Source organism: Pristis pectinata, chromosome 7 (assembly GCF_009764475.1).
Source record: "Pristis pectinata isolate sPriPec2 chromosome 7, sPriPec2.1.pri, whole genome shotgun sequence".
NCBI classification, from domain to species: Eukaryota; Metazoa; Chordata; class Chondrichthyes; order Rhinopristiformes; family Pristidae; genus Pristis; species Pristis pectinata.
The window spans coordinates 64,301,499-64,327,675 of record NC_067411.1 but is presented as its reverse complement, the minus strand read 5'-3'; the positions used below and the strand labels follow the sequence as shown (position 1 = coordinate 64,327,675).

The following is a 26,177-nucleotide window of genomic DNA, read 5'->3' as shown; positions in this document are numbered from 1 at the left end:
ACTAGTCACAGGCCTCCAGTCTGAGAAACAATCATTCACCACCACTCTCTGACTTCTCCCACACAGCCAAGTTCAAAGCCACTGGTGAAGTTCCTGAAGACTGGAAGGTGGTGAACATTGCTCTGTTATTTAAGAAGGGCAGCAAGGCCAAGCCAGGGAACAACAGGCCAGTCAGTCTGACATCAGTAGTGGGGAAATTACTGGAGGGTATTCTGATGGACAGGATTTACCAGCATATGGATAGACAGAGTCTGATTATGAAGAGTCAGCATGGCTGTGTGTGTGTGTTTGATGAATCTTCTGGAGTTCTTTGAAGAGGTAACCAAAAGGGTAGTGAGGGTAGGGCAGTGGATATTGTCTATTTGACTTCAGCAAGGCCTTTGACAAGGTCCTGCATGGCAGGCTGGTCTGGAAGGTTAGGTCCCATGGAATCCAGGGAAAGCTAGTTAAGTGGATTCAAAATCAGCTTGGAGGTAGGAAGCAGAGGATGGTGGTTCAAGGTTGTTTCTCAGAATGGAGACTGGTGACTAGTGGTGTGCCACAGGGGTCGGGGTTTGGACAAGGCTTGATGAGCAAGTTTACAGATGACATGTAATTAGGAAGTGTTGTTGATAATAAAGAAGGCTATTTTAGATTACAGGGGGATCTTGATCAGTTTGGAAAGTGGCCAAGGAATGGTAAATGGACTTCAATACAGATAAATGTGAGGTAATGCATTTTGGTATTGGTATATTATTGTCACTTGTACCAAAGTACAGTGAAAAACCTGTTTAATATTGTCACTTGTACCAAGGTACAGTGAAAAACTTGTCTTGCATACCGTTCATACAGATCAATTCATTACACAGTGCATTGAGGTAGTACAGGGTAAAAACAATAACAGAATACAGAGAAAAGTGTCACAGCTACAGGGAAGTGCATTGCAGGTAGACAATAAGTTGCAAGGTCATAACAAGGTAGAATGTAGTGTTACAGTTACAGAGAAAGTGTAGTGCAAGCTGACAATAAGGTGCAAGGTCATAATGACGTAGATTGTGAGGTCAACAGTCCATCTCATTGTATAAGGGAACCATTCAATAGTATTAGTGGGATAGAAGCTGTCCTTGAGCTTGGTGGTATGTGCCCTCAGTCTCCTGTATCTTCTGCCTGATGGGAGAGGGAAGAAGAGAGAATGACCCGGGTGGGTGGGGTCTTTGACTATGTTGGCTGCTTCACCAAGACAACGAGAGGTATAGACAGAGTCCATGGAGGGGAGGCTGGTTTCCATGATGTGCTGAGCTGTGTCCACAACTCTCTGCAGCTTCTTGGGGTCCCGGGCAGAGCAGTTGCCATGATACATCCAAATAGGATGCTTTCCATGGTGCATTGGATAAAAGTTGGTGAGTATCAAAGGGGACATGCCAAATTTCTTTAGCCTCCTGAGGAAGTAGAGGCTCTGGTGAGCTTTCTTGTCTGTGGTGTCTACATGGTTGGACCAGGACAGGCTATTGATGATATTCACTCCTAAGAACTTGAAGTTCTCAACCCTCTCGACCTTGATTTTGGAAAGTCAAACCAGCACAGGACTTGTACTATGAATGGTAGGGCACTAGAGAGTGCAATAAAACAGAGGGACCTAGGAATACAAGTGCATAGTTTGTTGAAAGTGGCATCACATGTAGACTGGGTGGTGAAAAAGGCATTTAGCATGCTGGCCTTCATCAGTCAGGGCACTGAGTATAACAGTTGGGACATTATGTTGGTGAGGCTGCACTTGGAGTACTGTGTATAGTTTTGGTCACCCTATTATGGGAAAGACATGGTTAAACTGGAAAGAGTGCAGAAAAGATTTACATGGATGTTGCCAAGACTAGAGGGCCTGAGTTATAGGGAGAGGTTAGCCAGGCTAGGTCTTTATTCCTTGGAACGTAGGAGAATGAGTGGGGAACTTATAAAAGTGTTTAAAATTATGAGAGGCACAGATAAGATGGACTGTAACAGTCTTGCACCCTGAGTCCCTCTGTATCAATGCTCTTAAGGGCCCTGCCATTTACTGTACACTCCTGCTTCACATTTGCCCTGTTGAAGTGCAACTCTTACACTTGTCCGGATTAAACTCCATCTGCCATTTCTCTGCCCAAATTTCCAACTCATCTATATTTTGCTGTTTGCTTTGACAACCTTCCTCACTATGCACATCTCTACCAATTTTTGTGTCACCTGCAAACTTACTCATCAGCCCACCTACATTTTTGTCCAAATCATTTATATATATCACAAACAACAGAGGTCCCAGCACTGATCCCTGCAGAACACCACTGGTCACAGACCTCCAATCAGAATAAAACCCCTCCACCACCATGGTAAAGCAAATTTTGAATCAAATCTACCAAGACTCTGTGGATCCATGTGCCTTATTCTTCTGGATCAGTCCACCATGAGGGACCTTGTTGAAAGCTTTACTAAAGTTCACGTTGACAACATCCACTGCCTCCCCTCATTAATCATTTTTGTCACCTCCTCAAGGTGAAGAAGCATGCATTCAGGGCTATGGGCCATGCACTGAAAGGTGGGATTAGGCTGAAGAGCTTTTGGTTGGCATGGATGAGTTGGGCTGAAGGGCCTGTTTCTCTGCTGTATAACTCTATGATCTCTTTTTGACTGGAGTGGACAAGATGCGCCAAATTATCTTCTATGTTATGAATATTCAATGATTCTAAGAAATCCTGTCCTTGTTAACAACGCCTAAGATGGACAGAAATGAGCAAACTGCTGCAGATGCTCAAAATCCAAACCAAAAGCAGACAATGCTAAAACCACTCAGCAGGTTATGCAACATCAATGGGTAGGGAAACAGAAATAATATTTCAGGTCAACTTAAAAAACACTTGTTTTCTTACTTTTCCAGTTTTAATGTTAGTCCTTGGGACTTAATGTTAAATTAATTAATTTTAGGTAACATCTACTTTTTTTTCCCTCTTTCTCTCTCCACAGATATGCCTGTAACTTTCTCTTCTTGATGCTAACTGCCGGTTTTTAAAGTAATTGTTACCTCTTAAAGTAATTGTTACCTGTAATCTGCCCCCTATCAGAAATCTCTCCTCTGTTCTGTCCACCCTTTGTCCTCTCTGCAACTTATAACAACCTTGTCCTGAAATGTCAACTCTGGTTCCTGTCCCTCCATTTCTGTTTATATCTGATAATTTCTGTTTTTGTCCAAGATGAAGATTAAAAAAAAATTGCATTTAAAGACTTGCTAGCAAACCCAGCTATTTTTCCATGCAAACCCTCTTCGGCAGTTGTATTGAAGAGCTCTGCCAATTTGTAATTTTCTCCACTTTGGGATTGAAGTTGTCATTATTTGTGACTGGTAATCTTCCTCTTATGCCAGTCATAAATCAGAACATGCTACTTCATTGTTCTGCAAAACAATATGATTTATCACAGATTTTTCCAATATACTTTTCATTATTACGAAAATTATGAAGAGTGCCAAGTACCAGAGAATCTGTTATATTCTCGGATCACATAGACATTCAAGTGCAAAGTGTTAATACTGTTGTATCAACTTGCTTACATGCTGTACTGCATTGGAAGCCACTATTAGGTTGAATTATTTTACTATCACTATATTGTCAGCAGAAATTCTTCTATGAAATGATCAAAGATGGGGCTCTAGAGCTTCTAGAAATGTAAAACTGTGTGCATTTAATTTATACAAAAAGATAAACTGGCCTTTTTGCAGTAATTTCTCTTGCACTAACACATTGATCACTTTGCTCTGCACCATTGATCTTCATGAGGAAAATGAGCAGCATTACTTACTGCTTAAATAATGGTAGGTCGAGAATGTCTGTACATATACTGTCATAAACTGAACTTCCAGGCTTATTGACAGATATTCTCAGTATACTCTACCACTGGACTGCACATGGGGGGTGTAGCAGCAGAGCCCAGTCTTTTTGAGATGCCCAAGCAGTTATACCCAGAAATTGCCTATTGGATCCTGCATCAAGTTAGCCTTGTTGCAGGAGACAAAACCCTGTTGATTTCACTGAGGATTGTAAGGCTTTGGATTAGGAGGCAAGGTACTTTCTTAAAACTATTTTGCTTTAGTTCAATTTTTTTTCAGAAGTGTTTCAGGTGTTCTTGTTATTTTTTTAATTTAAAAAGTAATGTTTAAATTTAAATGACTAATTTGAATTTTGATCTACCTTGAATAGCAGATTAGATTTTTATTTAATGAAAACTCAATTTCCTTATGGTTCAGAACTAATGCCAACTCCCTGTCTCCTTATGTTATTATTTTTGGGGATTTAAATACCGGACTTATTCATTATGTTCCTTTGTTTATGTTCTACAAACCTGGAAATTATGGTATGTTACATTATTTTAATGATTAATAACTCAGTTAAAACTTATTGGATATTGGGTAATTACTATGTAATTTCAGGGCTATGGAGAATGAAATGTGCTGGTAACATTTTACCAGCCGGTAACGCTCAGAGCCAAGCGTGAAGTTGTTTAAACCTTTGTCCAAGTCCAAAAGAAGTACATTTTACATGAAAATAATATATACTATTTTACTGATGAATTTACATGTCAAGTCATAGCTGAGTATACATTTTTTTTGCTGAAATTATTTTATCCATTAATAACACTGGAAAATTTATGTCAAAACTTATTTCCACTGAAGAAAATTTGTTTTGCTTTGAAGTAGCAAATGACCTAATACAGGAAGTGGAATCAAAGTATTATTGTTGGAAAGAGATTTTTTATTCAACATGAAAGTATGTTGATTGTAAAGGTAAAGCAGCCAAATTTGGATGCATGGAAATTTTACATTATGCAATATTTCAAAAAGGAACAACAAGGGTCCCTGACTGCTGAATTTTTCGCATGTGGCTAAATTTATGATAAATGCTAGAATGGGTGGCAGGTCACCCTCGTTACAAACAGAAGGGTCCTTTGTTATATATGTGCCCATCATATCTAATGAGAAACCTATATCGCAATCTTGTTTAAATGAGACATGGATTCTGTGTTAGTCATCATGTTCTAATTCAATTAGAGCATGGTCATCAATGTAATGGACAATTTGTGCCTATTGAGCACTAATGAGTATGGTTTTCTGCCTACAACAAAGTTATTTAGAGCAGCACTATTAGTAGGAGCTTTTGTTTTGAACTGCTCCAAAGATATTGCTAAGATAAAAGACCATATTTTGTAACCATAATTTTTGAGTTCCTTGAGTGTCATATTGGTTGTAAAATGATATCCATTGGGAGTCCGCACACTAAACAAAATGCAAAATTCTCCAAATGCTTGAAAATTGTGACTAAAAACAGAAAATGCTGGATCTATACAGCAGGTCAGGCGGCATCTGTAGAGTGAGAAATCAAGTTAACATTTCAATTTGATGACCTTTCATCAGAAAGGGGGAAGGTTGGAAATGAAACACGTTTTAAGTTGCAGAGAAAGCACGGATGGGAAGAAAGAACCAAAGTGTGTGAAAAGGTGATGTAAGAGACTACAGATGCTGGAATGTGGAGCGACAAACAATCTGCTGGAGGAGCATTGGATGGGGGGAATTGTCGACATTTTGGGTCAAAACCTGCATCCGGACAGATTAAAAGGTGGTGAAAATCTATGATAGGGTGGAGGTCAGGGAAGTTTGAATCACACAAGTGTTGAAGGCACTGGCTATAAAAGTGCAGGTAAACGCTAGTGAACAATAAACACTCTGTGTGGAGGAGGTGTAAGCAGGTGCAGATACATGGAAGCTGAAATATCAGCAAGAGATAAGATCTTTATTAGTCACATGCACATCGAAACACAAAGTGAAATGCATCTTTTGCGTGGAGTTTCTGGGGGCAGCCCACAAGTGTTGCCATGCTTCCGGCACCAACATAGCATGCCCACAACTTCCTAACCTGTACGTCTTTGGAACATGGGAGGACACCGGAGCATCCGGAGTAAACCCATGCAGACACGGGGGGGAACGTACAAGCTCCTTACAGACAGCGGGTGGAATTGAACCCGGGTTGCTGGTGCTGTAATAGCATTATGCTAACTGCTACACTATCGTGCCGCTAAGAGTGAGATGGAAAACTGTCTGGTGGAAGTGTGAGATACAAGACCAGAAAGGCTGATTATCTGCAATGGTCGAATTCAATGTTGAGTTCCTGAAGGCTGCAATGTGCCAAGTCAGAAGATGAGTTTCTGTTTTCCACCTTATGTTGGGTTTAATTGGAACAGCGTAGAGGGCATTGACAGAGAGGTTGGAGTGGGAGGTGGATGGGGAAATAAAGTGACAGGCAACTGGAAGTTCATGGTCACCCTTATAGGTACCTTCCCATGAGCAACATGACATATAACACCTGCTGTATCTCCTCATCAACCAGACATTCAGAAGCTCCTTCCAGGTGAATCTGTGATTTCCTTGCACTTCTAGTTTGGTATACTGGACACATTGATCACAATGTAGTGTCCATCAGATGGGGAAAAACAAACTTAGATTGGGTGACTGCTTTGCATAACACCTTTGTTTAGTCGAGAAGTTTTTAAAGAAAAATCTTTTCTGCTTTGTTGTGACTAATCATAGCATTCAGTATAACCAGAGAAATAACTTGTGGATGGCTTAACATAGCTCAAAGTAAAACCAGTTGATACTCTAAATGTATGATTTTTTTAAAAAATGGTGTTGTTTATTGATCCTCCATTACACTGACTTAACAACTATTGTTAGCTATAGAATTATAAAAATAAATCTGTAGCACGGTATAATCCACTGCATTAAGCTTCTAAATTTAAGTGTAACCTTTATTTGCTGCCTTTCATGCCTCTGATATTCTGTACTGCACAGACTTTAAGACTGTCCACTATTGCATTTAACCAATTGTCAGCTGAATACTTTTCAAAGTGTTTTGTTGTTTTTTCTTGGCCACACTAAAAAGAATTGGTCACTCATGGCCTGAAAAGTTTTACAACAAATTGTGTGATTAAATTCCTTGAACACTTTTGCCCATTACTAATCCTCTTTTGCCAACATCCTTTTCAGTAAAAATTGCTGCACACCATGGTGCCAGATTTATATTTCATTCCTGACAGGAAGTAGGGTGGATTAAGGTTTAAGGATTAAAACACTTACTCTTCATTGCATTTTTGTAGAGAATGTATCCTAGATACCGTGTGCTCTGTTCAGTGACCCTCAGCCCTTTCTTGCGCCTCTTTACACATTCATAAAATATTTTAAATTACCTTCAGGAATGTTTAAATATTTTCTTCAGATGTGGACACAGTACAACAAATTCATGTTGTTTCCTCATGGAATGTACCATGTTTTTTTTACATTTAGCAATAACAATTATGAGCCATTGTTTGAAGTGAGGAACAAAAAAGCACAGAAGGCAATAAAATATAATAGGATCATTTTCTTGTTATGAGCTTTCATTTTAGTGTTCATTCTCCACAGGATTAAACAGTTAACTATTTCCTCCAGGAAGAAAGAAAAGACAAATTTTAACTTTAGATAACAAAGGAGTGTACTATGGGAGAACATATTTTAAACCATATAAAATATATATTTAAAGAAAATAAAATTCTACTGGAAGGAATTTAACCTGAATAATTATAATATAAGCAATTTCTGGATCCCTGTCAGATTGTATAGCAGGCTGCAAATTATTTCTATTTCCAAAATATAGGCACCTTCTTTCTTAAATGAAGTTATGGAAAAACTATTGTGTTGTTATTAGTGCTGGAGACAAAAGCTTAACCACATAATAATTACTGTCCAGTTTAAAGTATAACCCATGATTATTTAACCAGATGTACAAAGAAGTCAATGTACTCTTTTTCTGGAAAAATGCATCACTGGGTTCATTATTTTACATGCTATTCCTGACTAATTTGGTACTGTGCACTCCGTTTCTAATGCAGTCACCAGTGCATTTGCAATAACTGGGTTAACAACTCTGTTAAAATACCATAGAGTCTAATAAGTTAACCATTATGTTAAAAATAGCACACAGGAGAAATTAAATCCAGAAGGGGGTTATTTGTAATTTTCAATATCAGCAGCATGTTGTTGAATCTGGCCATGATAAAAACTAATTTTCTCTACGTTCAAATTCCTCACCCCCCCAAAAGACATACCTAGAAAATGATGGAGTGAAATTTCGAGGCTTTTGTGGAACTATGGTCACTGGTCATCCAGTGAAGAACATTCTATTACATAGTAATTAGAAAATTCTAGATTCCCAGATGTTTTGCCATTTTCTAATGTGATTGTTAAATTGTTAGACTGACAATTTGATGCTGATGTACAGGAAGCTAATAAACCTGAAACAATTAATGCTCATTTAAAAATATAGTTCCAAATAGTTGTGCAATGCATTTCCTGGTCTATAAAAAATATTTCTGATCCGTCCAAAGCATTTATTTTAGATTTTTCAAAAAATGTTAAAGAAATGTTTGATGCAAAGATAAAACTTAGATGATAGTCAAATGTAATTCCCTCTAAAGTATAAAATGTTTGTCTCACATACAAAGATTGACATCCATTCACATATACAAATGAATACAGTCAGCACTGACTATGTTAGAATGTAGGAATAGATAAATGACGTGAATTTATACTATTCCTCCACTTATGGATATAGAACACCACTGATGCAGAAATATTTCATTCCGAATCAAAATGCTTTGGAAAACTGTAACCTGGTAGCATAGAGAAATGTTTATTTCTAATTCACTTCTAAGATCCTTCACAAAGAAGGGGATGGTTGATTTTTTTTGCAATATTGAGGTGTTGCAGAACATGCTGGGGAAAATTTGACACTGATCGTTATTCTGGTTTGTTGTTTTTTTTAAATTAGCATTGACACATATTCAGAATCATTTGAGTTAAACAGATTCCTTTTCAACGTATTTATTGTTTCTTCCATTGCTGAAGAATTTCAATGGTCATTTTTATATTTTCAATAATTAAATTGCTGTTGACGGACTCTATAAAAAGAGTGGCTCATTAAAATAAAATACTGCTGTGGATGCTTTGTATTGTACATGTATTGGTAGGAATATACACATTTTTATTTATTTTCCTATCATTCACAAACTATGTTAATTTGAAGCCTTATCCCACAGTATAACAATAGAATCACCTCAAATTTACTTGCGAGTGAAACCTGTTTTTCAAATATACATTTTTGAAAGTAATTTGAGAAGTGCCTTTGAACCACAAATGGCGAACTGACTCAACAATGCACAAGTGACAATCTAATTTTGTTGGCTCACCACTCTTCTTGTGCAATAATTCTGTGAATGCCAGGTATGAACTGCAAACCACAAGGGTAAATAATGGTCAGTGTAATTTTTAAAGATTTTTTAAGCCCACTTCTGTTGAAAAGAGGATTTGTAACCTCACTACAAAAGTGAATCCATGACTAACAGGGTGTGACAGGCAAGGTCTTTTATCCATTGCAGGAAACTGGAATCCTACTGCTGTACTACCGCTTCATTGAGTCTTTATCACCTTGGAATTTTTATGGTTATTTTCATTTTATGAATTGCACATTTTTGTACAAGCTCATTTGACCTCATGCCAGAATTCATGTTTAATTAAAGTCATAATTCAGTTTTAAGACAATTTATTGTTTCTTTAGTTTTTATTGTTATTAGTGGGGAATGCTAGTTCATTCCAAAGTGAAACTGGAGTTTTCAACTAAAACAAAGATGTCTTGGAAGCTTTGCATACTGATAGAGTTGGAGTTCATAGAGCTTAAAGTGGTCAAATCTGTCTGCACTACAGTAGACGACCCCTTTACTGAACAGTTCAGAAATTCTTCAGTGTTTCTAACCCATACACAAGAAATTGATGCTGTCAGGTGGCAGAAATGGATTCTGAAGATGAATTGAAAACATTAATTAACAAATCAAGGAGCATGTTTTTTAAATAGTCAATGTAGAGTTTGCCAGTGCCAGAATACAAGGCAACTTGCACAATTGTCTGCATTTTGAGAGCATCCTAGAATAATGAATATTCTGTGGTTGTTTTTGATCCTTGTTCTTGTCTTGCAGGATGTGACTATTTACATTTGGCAGAGCAGGCTCAACTGGCCAGATGACCTGCTCCTGCTCCTATTTCTTATATTGAACATGCAATAGTTTGTATTCCCTCACAGAACGCATATGCCCAACCCCAGCGATGTTCAGCGATTGGACCAACAAGAAATGCATTGATAACTATCAGTATGGAAAGTTCCAACTTTTAGGAGCTGGTACAATTCGAAGAAATTATTGGTGTTGCAGTAACCTTGTAAAGTGGTATGTACAAGGACCCACATAAGTAAATGGACAAATGTAGATTTAGCAGGATATTTGGCTACCAAATGAATCTGGACAAATAAAATATTTGGAGGCTAGATTGCGATGCAACTGGCACATGACCTAAATTTCCCACTATATTGTGAAATCAAGAAATGGAGATGCATCTACCTATGTTAGGTATAAGGAAGATTGCCATGTGGGGAAATGGCTTTGCCTCTTCTGTGGTTGATGGAGTCCTCACTTGCACTTTCTCTATTTCCCGGACTCCTGCTCTCAACCAACTCCTCCCCTCCCCCCCCACCTTCCCCACAGACAAACAGAGATAGAGTTACCTTGGTTCTCACCTTTCACCCTACCAGCCTCCGCATCCAGCATGTCATTCTTCATCATTTCCGACAGCTGTAATGGGATCCCACCACCACTTACATTTTCCCCTCCCTACCCTTTGTGCTTTCCACAGGGACCACTCTCTCCATTACTCCGTGGTTCGCTCATCCCTCGCCACCCACCTCTCCCTGATCCCTGGCACTTTCCCCTGTAGCTGTAGGAGATTTAACACTTAAACCTACACTTCCTATGTCACTACCATCCAGGGACCTAAACAGTACTTCCAGGTCAGGAAAAGATTCACGTGTACCTCCTCCAACCTCATCTACTGTATTCTGTGGTCTCAAGGTGGCCTCCTCTACACCAGCGAGACCAAGTGCAGACGAGGCGACCATTTTGCAGAGCACCTGCACTCTGTCCGCAATGGCCATCCTGAGCTCCTAAGTGCACGCCATTTCATCTCCCCTTCCCATTCCCACACTGAGGTGTCTGTTCACTGCCAGAGTGAGGACTAATGCAAACTAGAAGAACAACACCTCATATCCAGTCTCGATAGTCTATAACCCAATGGTATGAACATTGAATTTTCCACTTTCAGGTAACCTGCACCCCATGTTCCTTTCTCTCTCCTTCTGATCCACTCAGGTTCTTTCAACCCCCTTTTTCCAACTCTCCTTCCCCCCAGCCCCCATTTCCCCGGTTTGGTCCCCTTCCCCACCTGTTTCCATCTGCCTTTCACCAATACATTTAACCTACTGGGTCTCCTATCACCATTCCCAGTGGTTTCCTTATTATCATCCCTTATCTGATTCCACATCACCTTCTTTACTTATCAGATTTCAGTATCTGCAGCCTCTTGTGTCTCCACCTATCACCCCCACCCACCCTCCCCACCCCCCAACCTGGCTCCATCTACCCTTTTTCCTCTCTCCACTTATTTGGTTCTACCTATCACCCACCAGCCACTGTCTCATAAATCTGTCCCTCCCCCACCTGGCTCCACCTCCCCATCTCCCCATCATCCTCAATCATGTTCAAGCAGAAAAGGTTCAGTTTAATTTGGCATCATGTTTGGCACAGACCATGTGGGCTGAAGGGCCTGTTCCTGTGCTGTACTCTTTTATGTTCTATGTTCTATCCCCCTGCTCACCTGGTTCCACCTAAAGTCTGCCAGCCCCTGTTTTACCTCTTCCCCTCACCTCTTTATACTGGCTATCTCCCCTCCAAATTCCCAGTCCTGATGCAGGGTCTTGACCTGAAACTTCAACAATCCCTCTGCCTCCACAGATGCTGCATGACCCACTGAATTCCTCCAGCTGTTTGTTTTTTGTTTTACTGCTGCAGGAAGCTTATCTTCACTGGCATTGCATTTCCCTCTTTCTAAAGAAATGAAATATTGCAAGAGTCGGCAGATGGGAAAAGTAGCAGATGATAGCAGAGCTGCAGAATGAATTTAACAGTTTTGCCTTTCAGGTGTATAATTGAAGAATGCAGATCATGATGTCAACTGACATGCATTTTTCTCTTTTATACCCAGGCTACCAGCTTCAGCAACAGGAGGGAACTACATCAAAAGCTATTTAAAGGGATCATCATCGTAGCTCTTGACCTGAAATGTCGACTGTCCATTTCCCTCCATGGATGCTGCCTGACATTGAGTTCCTCCAGCACCTTTGTGCGTTGCTCCAAATTTCCAGCATCTGCAGTTTCTTGTGTCTCCAGCTTAGCTCATGATTGTTTTCCATTAGATGGTATATACAAAAAGTTTTGAGCTTTCTAATTTTTTTTTAAGTTTGTAGAGGCTACAGGGAGTGGTGTGCCAAATGCTGAAGGACTTTGACAATGAAATTCCTTCAAAGTTCAGCTGCTCCCAGAGATGGAAGCAATAGTGAGCATTCTCCTCATAACATGACTGAGATCTTCTTAGGCTGTCCCTCAGATTGAGGATGACCTGTTTCTACTTCAGTCTTGTGGATTCTGAGGCAGCGGAAGGGGCTAATGTGGGAATCGCAGACTTCTCCACAGATGGGGCAAGAGGCAGGTAGTTTGTGAGGTGGTGTGCTCCTTCCATTGTTTACGCTGCGCTTCTGAGTGTTCCTGATGCACGGACTGAAGGTTCTCCATACTATCCCGAATGGTCCAATTCCAGACAGCAGCAGGCAGGTTGAGCTCATGGTATCACAAGAATTTGCACATTGCTCTGTGGTGACAGTTGACATTGGCTCAATGCTAGTTTCTTTATGGGTTCTACATGTCAGCTTAGAGATCTACTGCAATTATAATTCAAAATTCGGCTCTTGTGTGACTATATATAATGCATCATTGTGGTTAATACCTGGGACCCTGGGAACAGCCATGATGCCTTCATTCTGCAGCCATCCACAATGCTATTGGCATTTTCAGCCAATGTGACAAACCCATGCTCGTGACTCTGGTGAGCAGCCCTCATGGGTAACGTGACTATGATGAATTCCATGCTGTCTGACAAAATGTAAAATTTAAATTGATACAATGCAACTGCTCACCAGATCATATGGTGGAGTGGGTCACAAAGATTATTATCCTTGGCACAACCTTGCCATGAGCTTCACAAATTTAAATTAAATTTACAACTGTGTACATATGTGCATTTAACCTTTTGTGTAATTCCAATGTTTGTCTAAGTTTGCATCTTTTTCTGAGGGAAAGAAGCAACATAGTGCTTATACGTTTGCAGGGACTGGTTATACCAGATACTGTGATTAAAAGTTATAGCTATCAATAAAGGATGTTCAGCATATAGCTCTACCTCTGTCTAATGGTATATGCTTGCAGTAACACAAGGAAATACACAGACACCACAATTTTGTTGTGTTGTGCTAGATCAATTCATGTCTGGAGACTCCTACCATTAGAGTCAATAACACTGCCCATTTTGGAGGTTGAATCAATTTTCCGGTACACTGGTCCATGATGACCTGATCACCAGTTATTAAGTCTCAGTTTTACCCAATAACCATGAATGTACCAAATGACCAAATCAAAGATGCAACTATGTAAAACCAGCATGAACTCATTTATTAATGCATATGTTAACTCATTTGGTTTAATCAGTGGAAAACTCATTTTCTAGAGAGAAGGAGTTCACCATTAACAGGTACCTAAGAAAACCAAGGTAACATGCCTTAATGACTACTGACCAGTGGCTCTGACATCCACCATCATGAAGTGCTTTGAGAGGCTGGTCATGGCACACATCAACTCCAGCTTCCCAGACAACCTCGACCCACTGCAATTTGCCTACGCCAAAACAGGTCTACAGTGGACACCATCTCCCTGGCCCTACACTCATCTCTGGAGCATCTGGACAGTAAAGGCACCTACGTTAGACTATTGTTTATTGACTACAGCTTCGCCTTCAATGCAATAATTCCAAGCAAACTCATTACCAAACTCTTCCAAGCAAACTCATTACCAAACTCCAAGACCTGGGACTCAACACCTCCCTCTGAAAGTGGATCCTTGACTTTCTGAACAACAGACCGCAATCAGTGAGGATAGGCAGCAACACCGCCAGCACGATTATTCTCAGCACTGGTGCCCCACAAATCTGTGTCCTCAGCCCTCTACTCTACTCCCCATATACTCATGACTGCGTGGCCAGATTCTGCTCTAACTCCATGTGCAAGTTTGTAGATGATGACACCGTAGTGGGCCAATCTCAAATAATGATGAGTCATAGTACAGGAAGGAGATAGAGAGCTTAGTGACATGGTGTCATGACAACAACCTTTGCCTCAATGTCAGCAAAACAAAAGAGCTGGTCATTGACTTCAGGAAAGGTGGTGTACATGCACCTGTCTACATCAATGGTGCTGAGATCGAGAGGGTTGAGTACTTCAAGTCCTTGGAGTGAACATCACCAATAGCCTGTCCTGGTCCAACCGCGTAGACACCATGGCCAAGCAAGATCACCAGCACCTCTACTTCCTCAGGTGGCTAAAGAAATTTGTATGTCCCGTTTGACACTCAACAACTTTTATCAATGCACCATAGAAAGCATCCTATCTAGATGCACCACAGCTTGGTATGGCAACTGCTCGTACCAAGACCTCACAATCTACCTTATGACCTTGCACCTTATTGTCTACCTGCAATGCACTTCCCTGTAGCTGTGACATTTTACTGTTTTCTGTTGTTGTTTTTACCCTGTACTACCTCAATGCACTGTGCAATGAATTGATCTGTACAAATGGTATGCAAGACAAGTTTTTCACTGTACCTCAGTACAAGTGACAATAATAAACCAATACCAGTAGTGGACTGCACCAATGCAAGAAGGAATGGCAGAAGTATAGGCATTGGCTTTCATTGCTCAATCAATCTGAGGATTTTGAATGAATGATTATTTTATATTTCCAACTTCTGTTCGTGAACTAAGTATTATATATGGATCTACTTCAAAATGAAACATTCCTGGAAGATTTCATTTTTGAATGATAAACTCTGAATAATGTTGAATAATTATTTTGCATCAGTATTTACAAGAGGATGTTGATACATTAGGGAAACAAATATTTAATCAGAGATGGGGACATAGCAGAATGTACATGATGGGGCCAAAGATTTAAATTCCTGGGCGTTAACATATTGGGTGACCCGTCGTGGGCCCAGCATATGGATGCAACCATAACGAAAGCACATCAATGTCTTTACTTTCTTAGAAGGTTAAGGAGGATTGGCTTGTCACTGAACACTCCAACAAACCTCTACAGATGTACAGCTGAAAGTATCCTGACTGGTTGCATCATGGTATGGTACGGCAATTCAGATGCACAGGAATGTAAGAAGCTGCAGAAAGTAGTGGACTCTGCCCAGTACATCATGGGCATATCCCTCTGCACCATTGGCGCTGCCTCAAGAAGGCAACATCCATCATCAAAGATCCCCACCATCTGGACCATTTTGCAGCTACCATTGGGCAGGAGGTACAGAAGCCTGAAGTCCCACACCACCAGGTTCAAGAACAGCTAATTCCCTTCAACTATTCAGTTCTTGAACCAACCGGTAAAACCTTAATCACAACAGCTTAGCAAAACTATGAGCACTTTGATCACTCTGCACTAAAATGGACTTTGCTTTTTTGTTCTAATTGTGTTCTTTCTTGTAAAAATTGTGCATAATTTATGTTTAATTATTGTTTGTCTTTTGAATGCTGCTTATATGATGCTATGTGCCCGTGATGCTGCTGCAAGTAAGTTTTTCATTGCACCTGTGCATACATGTACTTAATAAACTCAACTTTGAACTTTGAAGAGTAATAGTTTCCCAGAACCACATGGTTTCCAGTCTAGGAGTTTGAAAGAAATAGATGAGAACGTTGAAATGACTTAACTTCTGAATTTCACTTAAAGAGTCATACAGCAATACAACATGGATACAGGCCCTTCGGTCCAATGAGTCCATGCTGATCATGGTGCCCACCCAGCTAGTCTCAATTTCCTGCGTTCGGCCCATATCCCTCGAAGCCCCACCCCTGCATGTACCTATCCAAGTGCTTCTTAAATTATACTATTGTACTTGCCTCAACCACTCCAACTGGCAGCTCGTTCCATTTACTCACCACCCTCTGCATGAAAACGTCGCCCCTCAGGTCCCTTTGAAATCTTTCCCTTCTCACCCTAAATCTATGCCCACTAGTTTTGGACTTCCCTACCCTGGGGAAAAAGCCTGTTACCGTCTACCTTATCTACGCTTCTCATAATTTTACACATTTCTACAAGGTCGCCTCTCATTCTCCTACATTCCAAGGAATAAAGACCTAGCCTGGCCAACCTCTCCCTATAACTCAGACCATCTAGTCCTGGCAACATCCTTGTAAATCTTTTCTGCACTCTTTCCAGGTTAACCATGTCTTTTCTATAACAGGATGACCAAAGCTGTACATAGTACTCCAAGTGCAGCCTCACCAATGACTTATACAACTACAACATAACATCCTGACTCCTATCTTCAGTGCCCTGACTGATGATGATCAGGATGCTAAATGCCTTTTTCACCACCGTGGCAACGTGTGATGCCGCTTTCAACAAACTATGCACTTGTACTCCTAGGTCCCTGTGTTTCATTACACTCCCTAGTGCCCTACCATTCATAGTACAAGTCCTACGCTGATTTGACTTTCCAAAATGCATCATCTAACACTTAGCTGCATTGAAATCCATTTGCCACTCCTCGACCCACTTCCCTAACTGATCAAGATCCCCCTGTAATCTACGATAACCTTCTTTACCATCAACAACACCTCGTAATTTTGCATCATCTGCAAACTTACTGATCAAGCCTTGTGCATTCACATCCAAATCATTTATACAAATAATGACCTCTCTGAGCTTCATCAGCACGAGACAGTGGTCCCAACACCGACCTCTGTGGCATACCACAGGTCACCAGCCTCCATTCCAAGAAACAACCTTCAACCATCACTCTCTGCTTCCTACCTCTGAGCCAATTTTGAATCCACCTAACTAGCTCTCCCTGGATTCTACAGGACCTAACCTTCCAGACCAGCAGACCATGCAGGACCTTGTCGAACGCCTTCCTAAAGTCCAAATAGATAACATCCACTGCTCTCATCTACCTTTTTGGTTACCTCTTCAAAAACCTCTAAAAGATTTGTCAAGCACAGCTTTCCATGAACAAAGCCATGCTGACTCCTCCTAATTAGACTCTGTCTAACCAAACACTGGTAGATCCTGTCCCTCAGAATTCCCTCCAGTAACTTCCCCACTACTGATGTCAGGCTGACCGGCCTGTAGTTCCCTGGCTTGTCCTTGCTAATATACGGTACCTAGCCACCTTCCAGTCTTTGGGAACTTCACCAGTGACTAACAATGAAGCAAATATCTCTGCAAGGACCTCCGCAATTTCTTCTCTAGCCTCCCACAAAGTCTGAGGATGTAATTGGTCAGGCCCTGGGGATCTATCCACCTTAATATGCTGTAAGGCTGCGAATACCTCCTCCCTGGTAATACAAACGTCTTCCAAAACATCTCCACTTGTTTCCCTTATCTCTTGAGCAACCATGACTTTCTCCTCAGTAAACACAGGAGAGAATTATTCATTAAAAATCCCACCCATCTCCTGCGGCTCGAGACATAGGCAACCCTGCTGATCACTAAGGGAACCTACTCTCCCCCTAGCCACCCTTTTAACATAGCTATAGAACGTCTTGGGATTTTCCTTAACCTTACCTGTCAGATCCATCTCATACCCTCTGTTTGCTCTCTTGATTTCCCTCTAAGAGTATTCTTAATCTTTTTATAGTCATCAAGGGATTCACTTGTCCCTGACCTCCTAAACCCAATGCGTGTTTCCTTCTTTTTCTTGACCAGAGTCTCATTATCTCTCGTCAGCCAAGGTTCCCTAAACTTGCCAGGTTTACCCTTCACCCTAACAGGAACATGCTGCACCTGGACTCTTGATATCACACTCTTAAAAGCCTCCCACTTGCTATTTGTTCTTTTCTCTTTAAACAGGCTCTCCCAGTCAACATCTGCTAGATCCAGCCTAATTTCTCCAAAATTAGCCTTGCTCCAGTTTAGGACCCTAACCTGTGAACCTGTCCTATCCTTTTTCATGACTACTTTAAAACTAATCAAATTATGGTCACCAGAGCCAAAGTGCTCCCTGACTGCCACTTCAGCTTTTGCCCTGCCTCATTCCCTAAGAGAAGGTCCAGAAATGCACACTCTCGAGTAGGGCCCTCTATATATTGACTCAAGAAACTTTCCTGGACACATTTCACAAATTCCACCCTTGTCCAGGCCCTTAACATTCTGGGTAGTCCAGTCAATACTGGGGAAATTAAAATCTCTCACCAATACAACCTGTTATTCTTACAACTATGAGCAGTTTCTCTACACACCTGCTCCTCAAGTTCCTGCTGGCTATTGGGGGGTGTATAATACAACTCCACTAGAGTGACACTCCTCTTCTTGTTTCTAAGTTTTATCCACATGGCCTCACTGGATGATTCCCCCAAGAATGTCATCTCTAAATACAGCTGTTACGTCCTCCCTTATCAAAAAGGTAACACCCCCGCCTCGCTTACCTGTATCTCTGTCATGCCTGTAGCATCTGTATCTGGAATATTGAGCTGCCAGTCCTGCCCTTCTCTCAGCCATGTTTCTGTTATGACTATAAAAGCCCAGTCCTCAGAGCCAATCCACGCTCTGAGGTTGTCTGCCCCAGCTTTAATCCTCATGCATTGAAATAAATGCAGTTTAACTGAATATTTTTTTCCATCCCTTTACTGTGCCCCTGGCTATCCTGATGACTAAGCTTGCTCTTGCTGGCTACTACTTTATCCCATGCCTTAATTCAGGAACCAACCCTTTGGACTGGAAGACTACACATGTCACTCTGAGTAAAGGTCAGAGAGAGAAAATTGGGAATTATAACGAGATAGCCTGGATCTATTGCCAGTAAATTAGGGCCAGAGTGAGTGAACAACTGATCAGACAATCAGAGGGAGCTAGCATAGAAGATAGCAAGAAGGGTGAGTCGTGTCTAATGAAACAGAATCTTCAAAGAAGTGACAAATAAGGGCATTACTAAAATGGAATTCCAGAAGGTATTTGATAAATTAATTCCATTATAAACCAAAGTTAAAGATAATGGAAATTAAGGTAAATTATTAAACTAGTTAGGAAACTGGTGAAGCAATAGGGGCCAGCAGGTATAGATGCCAGAAAGGTACTTAAGTTGGCAGGATGTGACTAATAGTCTCCTGCAAGGATCTGCATTGTGCTGGCAGCTATTCACTGATTTTATAACAAACTTAGATGAGAGGAAGGAGAACTACATATCATGTTGATTAAGTGAATGGACAAAAGTGTGCACAACTGAGATCAGTGTAGGCAAGTGTGGGATCATCTACTGTGGGCCTTAACAGTATAGAACAGAGTACCATCTAAATGATGAAAAGCCAAAAGCAGTTGAAGCCCAAGAAAACTCTGGGTCCATGTACATAGATCATTAAAAGGACAAGGCCAGGCACCAAAAATAACCAAAAAACAATGACTTCCTCTCCCACCCTCCCTGCAGCTTAATAAGATAAAATTTTTTTAAAATCTCCTTCCCAGTTCTGATGAAGGTCTTCGACCTGAAACATTAACAGTGTTTCTCTTCCCACAGATATGGCCTGATCTGCTGAGTATTTCCAGCATTCTTTATTTTTATTTTATATAAACTGGAGCAGTGTGCCCTGGAATTTAGAAGGTTAAGCAGTGTTATATTCAATAATATAAATATATTAAAGGGACCTGAAATGTTAGATAAAGACAAACTATATTTGGTGGTTACGATTTCTGGGACTGAGAGGCATAAACTAAAAATTAGTGTCAGTTCTCACAGGAATGAAGTGAGGAAACACTGTGACAGGCAGACGGTGGTGGAAAGTTGGAACTCGTTTCCACAAGCAGAAAGTGATGCCAAGTCAATTGTTAACTGAGACATTGTAAACCAAAAGGTACAACCTATATTTTTTTTAAAATCAGAAGGTAGACTAAGAGGGAGAAGGAATTTGTGAAAATGGATCAGGTAAGGGGTCTAATTCTAATATTTCAGCCCTGCTGCTGTTCATGGTCTCAGGAATGACCTCTCTAATGATGGAGAGCTTAATCTCCTCCATTGGGCAAGGTTTTATTGCTGTGTCTGTCCACCACAATTATCCTCAACACTGGTGCCACACAAGGCTGCTTCCTCAGCCACTTACTTTAATCCCTCTACTCTTGACTGCATGGCCAGATTCTGCTCTAACTCCATCTATATGTTTGCAGATGACACCATTTTAGTGGGCCAAAGCTCAAATGACAATGAGTCAGAGTACAGGAAGGAGATAGAGAGCTTAGTGACATGGTGTCATGACAACAACCTTTGCCTCAATGTCAGCAAAACAAAAGAGCTGGTCATTGACTTCATGAAGGGGGGCAGTGTACATGCTCCTGTTTATATCAACGGTGCTGAGGTCAGGAGGGTTGAGAGATTCAGGTTTCTAAGAGTGAACATCACCAATCGCCTGTCCTGGTTCAACCACATAGATGCCACTGTCAAGAAAGATCACCAGCACTCTACTTCCTCAGGAGGCTAAAGAAATTTGACATGTCCCCTTTGTCCCTCACCATAGAAAGCATCCTATCTGGATGCACCACAGCTTGGTATGGCAACTACTCTGCCCAAAACCGCAAGAAACTGCAGAGAGTTGTGGACACAGCTCAGCACATCACAGAAACCAGCCTCCCCTCCATGGACTCTGTCTACACTTCTTGCTGCCTTGGTAAAGCAGTTAACATAATTAAAGACCCCACCCACCCCAGGCATTCTCTCTTCTCCCCCCTCCCATCAGGCAGAAGATACAAAAACCTGAAAGCACATACCACCAGGCCCAAGGACAGCTTCTATCCTGCTGTTATAAGACGATTGAACGGTTACCTAGTACAATAAAATGGACTCCTGACCTCACAATCTACCTCATTATGATCTTGCACTTTATTGTCTACCTGCACTGCACTTTCTCTGTAATCTGCAACACTTTATTCTGCATTCTGTTATTGTTTTCCCTTTTACTACTTCAGTACACTGTTGTAATGAAATGATCTGTATGGATGGTATGCAACATAAAGTTCTTCACTGTACTTTGGTACATGTGAATATAAAAATAAACCAATTTTGAGGTGTTTTCGTTGACCTCAACCTTGTGAAAAAGATTATTGAATATTCTGCAATACTGCAAACAGTTCCTTTGGGCTCCTGGCAGTGGCTACCAGGACTATTTCTAGATTCTGGATGGTCTCCTTGCCCCTCAGGAATAAAGGAAAACTCAAATCACGAGGGTCCAGTTATCACAGCTAGAAGGCAACCAGCCAATGCAATCTGCTGGTTGCCTGCACTGAAGTCAAAATCAACTCCAATTTTCATTTGAGACATTGAAACAAGTTCACCTGACTATGATATTGGTTGGGTTGTACAGGAAATCATATTGGAATTGGAAGAGCAATATTTCCCTTCAGATAAACAATATCTGTTGCGTTCCAGTTAGGAAACTCTGTGCTAGGCATTTAATTGGAAAGAGTATCTTTTTTTAACTTGCTGATTCTTTCCATTATCAAGAGGCCATGAAAGCATGAAATCTTTGTAGAAGAATTAAACTTTACACTTGGAGTCAACCAGAATCATAAAGTCCCATGACCTAATGTTAAATTGCCGGTCAAATACTGTATTTTTTTTCCCCATTTGAGTTCTTCTCTCCCATTATATGCTGGGTTTTGATTTCATGCACGCTATCTGTCATCCAGCTCCTTGAAATGTGAGGCTGGATAAAGAGCAGACTATTTGGTCATGGGATGGGAGAACTGGATTCTCATTCACATCCACATTCCAACAAGAGCCACTGGATCTGGAACAGTTGGTGGAACTCAGAATGATTTTACAACCCCTGCCTGGCTCAGAAATGCTAGACCAACTACAATATTTCTTAATTTACAAATGTTTGATCAATGAACTTTTGCATGAATGCCATTGATGCTTCATAGTATGTGTACTTGGTTTAAGGAGCTTTTGTTATGAAAAACAAAAGGTGCACCAATCTCCATCTTTGTACTTCATTCCCCATCATTTTTTCATTGAGATTGCTGAGGTCACAGAGCTCTGCTTGCTATTGGGCTACATCACAATTTATTCTGTGTATTATTCAATGTGGCTTCAAAACATCCCAGTAGTTGTGAGGAATGCACTTCTTCTAAGAAATAACAGCAAACTATAATGTTAATACTAAACTGGATATAATTAGAAGAAGTTAAAAAGGTGAGCATGTGGTGGGCTTTACCCTGGTTCATTAAATTTTGCAACCTCAGCAGTGTGAACAATCTTTACCAATGCAGACAAAGTAAATTTTAGTACCCAAAGTGCTATTCCTGGAAGTGTGGAGATGTTATAAATGGAGAAAGTTGAATAAGTGTTAAGTATGTGATTAGAAGATCAGACTCAGCAGCATATGCCCTGAGTTTGATGACGATCCAGGAAAGTGCCTGTAGAACTGTTTCTTTTCCCTTGAGGAAAGGTGGATTCCAATCTAGGAATGCCTTGTGTTTGTAATTGATTAGCTCCTCAGTTCTCCTGGTCATTCTCATCTGGTTTTTTTCTTGTTACAGAAGCCAAGAGCTTCCATAGGTGCCAGTTATGGCAGACCTTTTAAGGTTGTGGGCACTCAGTGGCTCCTGTAGGCTATGAGTTACCAGGCTATCTGTGAGGTACTGCCCAAGAAGAACTGTCTTTGTGGTTCCTTGAGAGCTTCGACATTGATCTCCTCGCAGCAATGCTTCTGTTGGCACTCCTGTCTTGGGACCAATTGTTATCTCCCCAATGTTTTTGGGAGGTAATAGAGTGGATTAGGCAGTAGTCAGTCGAGCAGTTATTAGTGCCAGACATGGTGCAGATGTCGAGGGCATCCTTGCGGTCCCTTGCTCAGATGATGATATAATCTAACAGATACAAGTGCTTAGACTGGCAATACCCATCTTGTGTTCGACTCTCTGTGTTCATTGTGATGAGGCCATGCTCCAAGAGGGCTGTGTCCCTTCATACCCCTATGTTGAAGTCTCCAGGAAGATCAGTTTATCTCCCATTGGACTGTGGATCAGGATCTTTTCAAGGTTAGAGCAGAAGTCTTTCTTGGCTTCATCTGAACCTTCCAGGATTGGGGTGATGATTGCAATGTATTGGTGTGTGTTAGAGTGAGCCAAGAATCATAAGACTTGCTGAACTAGCACATTCTTGACGGTGAAGCTCACTCCATGAAGACAGCATTCATTTCCCAGGTTGTCCCTCCAGAAAAAGGTGCACCCACGTTGATCTTTAAATTGGCCATCTCTTGCTCATCGAGTCTCACTCAGAGCGGTGATGTTGATGTCAAAGTATCTTAGTTCTACAAATGCAGAGCAGCATTCAGGTCTATCACTCTTGTGATTATCTTTGAGAGTCCTGACATTTTAGGCCCTGAACTTCAAACGGTAGACCGAAAGTTGCCTGTGACAGGTTTCTTTTAATGTGTGGTAGCTGTTGCACACCAGTTACTACACAGCCCTTACAGAAAAAGGTCTTGATCCAGTGGTAAAAGGGACCAGAATGACTGGAGGCCAGTATCTGCATGAATGGGTGCATGTGTAGATGCTGCCTGGCACTTATGCTTCTTTACACACATATATGCACATGTAGACTCATGCACAGGTGCCCTTCCCTTCTTAACCATGTACTTGGCTACATTCTGGGCACTTTGGCTGCCAGCTCTCGAGCTTGACTGTAAACCAGGCCCCATTCCCAGTCCCTGGTTCCACCTGTACACCTAACAGGAATCTCAATCTCTGGCTCTGGCTGCACACTTAACCATGCTGGTCCCTGGTTAAGGCTGCACACAAAACACCCTGACTCTATCCACACACCTAAATGAGTTCCGGTCCCTGAATCTGGTTACGTGCCAAACCACAGCATTCCCTAACTACATTGTTATGCCCACTACATCAGGGTGCTATCGCTACTTTCAAAGTTTACTACCTGCTGTGGTTAATGAGACATCTCATTTTAGAGCTGAGCAGCAATGACACACCCACTATTCAGGAAATTTTGGAAGAGGTACAATATCAAGATGTTTATATACTATATTAGTGCCTCTTGGGATAACATAACCCATACAACAATGAATTGTATATGGAGTAAATCATGGCCAGAGAATGCACACAATTCCCATTGATTTACAAACCTGAACCACCTCCAAAGTCCATCAACATCTTGTTTAAGCCTTGTTTACGAGAAATCTATAAGTCACAGGAAAATCCCTTGTTATCACACTGCAAACTATATGTAGCTCAGATTCACCAGTACCACCACCATCATTATCAACTAAACAGTGGTGACGACTCTGCCTCTTACTGCCACCTCAACACACAAAGCCACCACCATTACTTGCATACAAAGATGTGAATTAGGAGCAGGAGTAGGTCATTTGGCTCTACGTGGTAACCTTTCACCTCCTTGCTTATCAAGAATCCAGCTTAAAAAGTATTTTGCTTCCACTGTCCTTTTAAGGAGGAAGCTGCAAAGATTCAAAACCCTCAGAGCAAAAAAACATTGCCTCATCTGTGACTTAAATGGGAAAGCTCTTATTTTTAAGATAGTGATCCCTGGTTCCAGATTCTTCCATAAAGAAACACCCTCACCACATCCACCCTGTCAAGACACCTCATGAACTTATATTTTTTCAATTGTTGTGTACCCCGGTGGTACATTTGGATGTATTTATTATTTTAATTTAAGATTTAATTGTTAATTAAATAATATTTTATCATCTCAGATACTTGTATTGATGCAGTTTTAAGTGTTTAGGTCCTTCTGACTGACATTCTGACCTCTATTACAAGGAGTTTTTATGATGAAACAAATTGGCAAATAACTTTTGATTTACAATTTTTAATTTAATAAAATAAATGTTGATGTGTTTGACAGTGAGGACGTTAGTCTTGGGTTAGGTAATGATATTGATCAACTGGTAAGTTGCACAGAGCAATGGCAAATAGAATTTAATCTCAATAAGTGTGAGATGGTGTATTTTGGGAGGTCTAATAATGGTTGGACATTCATCATGAATGGTATGTCCCTAGGGAGTATTGAGGGATAGAGGGAACTTAGTGTGTAAGCCATAGATCCCAAAGGTAACAACACAGGTAGATAAGGTGGTGAAGAACTCCTACAGAATGATGGCTTTCATTACCCAGGGCATAGAATGTAAGAGCATGGAAGTCATAATACAACTGTATAAAACTTTAGGCCACAGCTAGAGTTTTGTGTGCAGAAAGTTTAGGAATGCTCTGGAGAGGGTGCAGAGGAGATTTATTTGGATGTTGCCAGTGACTGAATGTCTCAGTTATGAGGAAAGACTGGACAGGTTTTCCCTGGAGCAGAGGAGGCTGAGGGAGGACCTGATGGAGATATACAAAATTATGAGCGGCATAGATGAGTTGGATTTTAGTAAATGTTTTCCCATAATGGGATGCCTAAAACCAGAGGCCATAGGCTTAAGGTGAAAAGTAAAAGGGTTAGCAGGGATCTGAGGCAAAACATTTTCGTTCAGAGGGTGGCTGCAATCTGAGAAGGTGGTGGAGGTAGGTACCCTCAAAATATTTAAGAAGTATCTGGATGAGCATTGAATTGCCAAGATATAGAAGGCTGCAGGCCAAGCGATGATATATAGGATTAGTATAGGTAGGTACCAGGAGGTCAGTATGTACATGGTGGACTGAAGGGCCAGTCTCTGCACTGTATGACTCCATGACTGAAACATTACCCATGAATGCAACCCTTAAATAAATCGAGGATTACCTGTACGCCATTCTTCCACAGCCCCAGCTCAGATCATTTGAACCTGTCTTGATTCAAAGATTGAACTCAGCCTGTCTGATTCAATCCCACATTAAGAAATAAAATTACCAACCAACTTGTGCAGTATATAC

The 26,177-nt window shown here is 40.9% G+C and overlaps 1 protein-coding gene across 1 annotated transcript in view; it reads right to left on the bottom strand.

Annotated features, from left to right (window-relative positions):
- Positions 1-26,177, bottom strand: part of glis3 (GLIS family zinc finger 3) — a 388,168-nt gene that overhangs the window by 111,116 nt on the left and 250,875 nt on the right. The window lies entirely within an intron of this gene.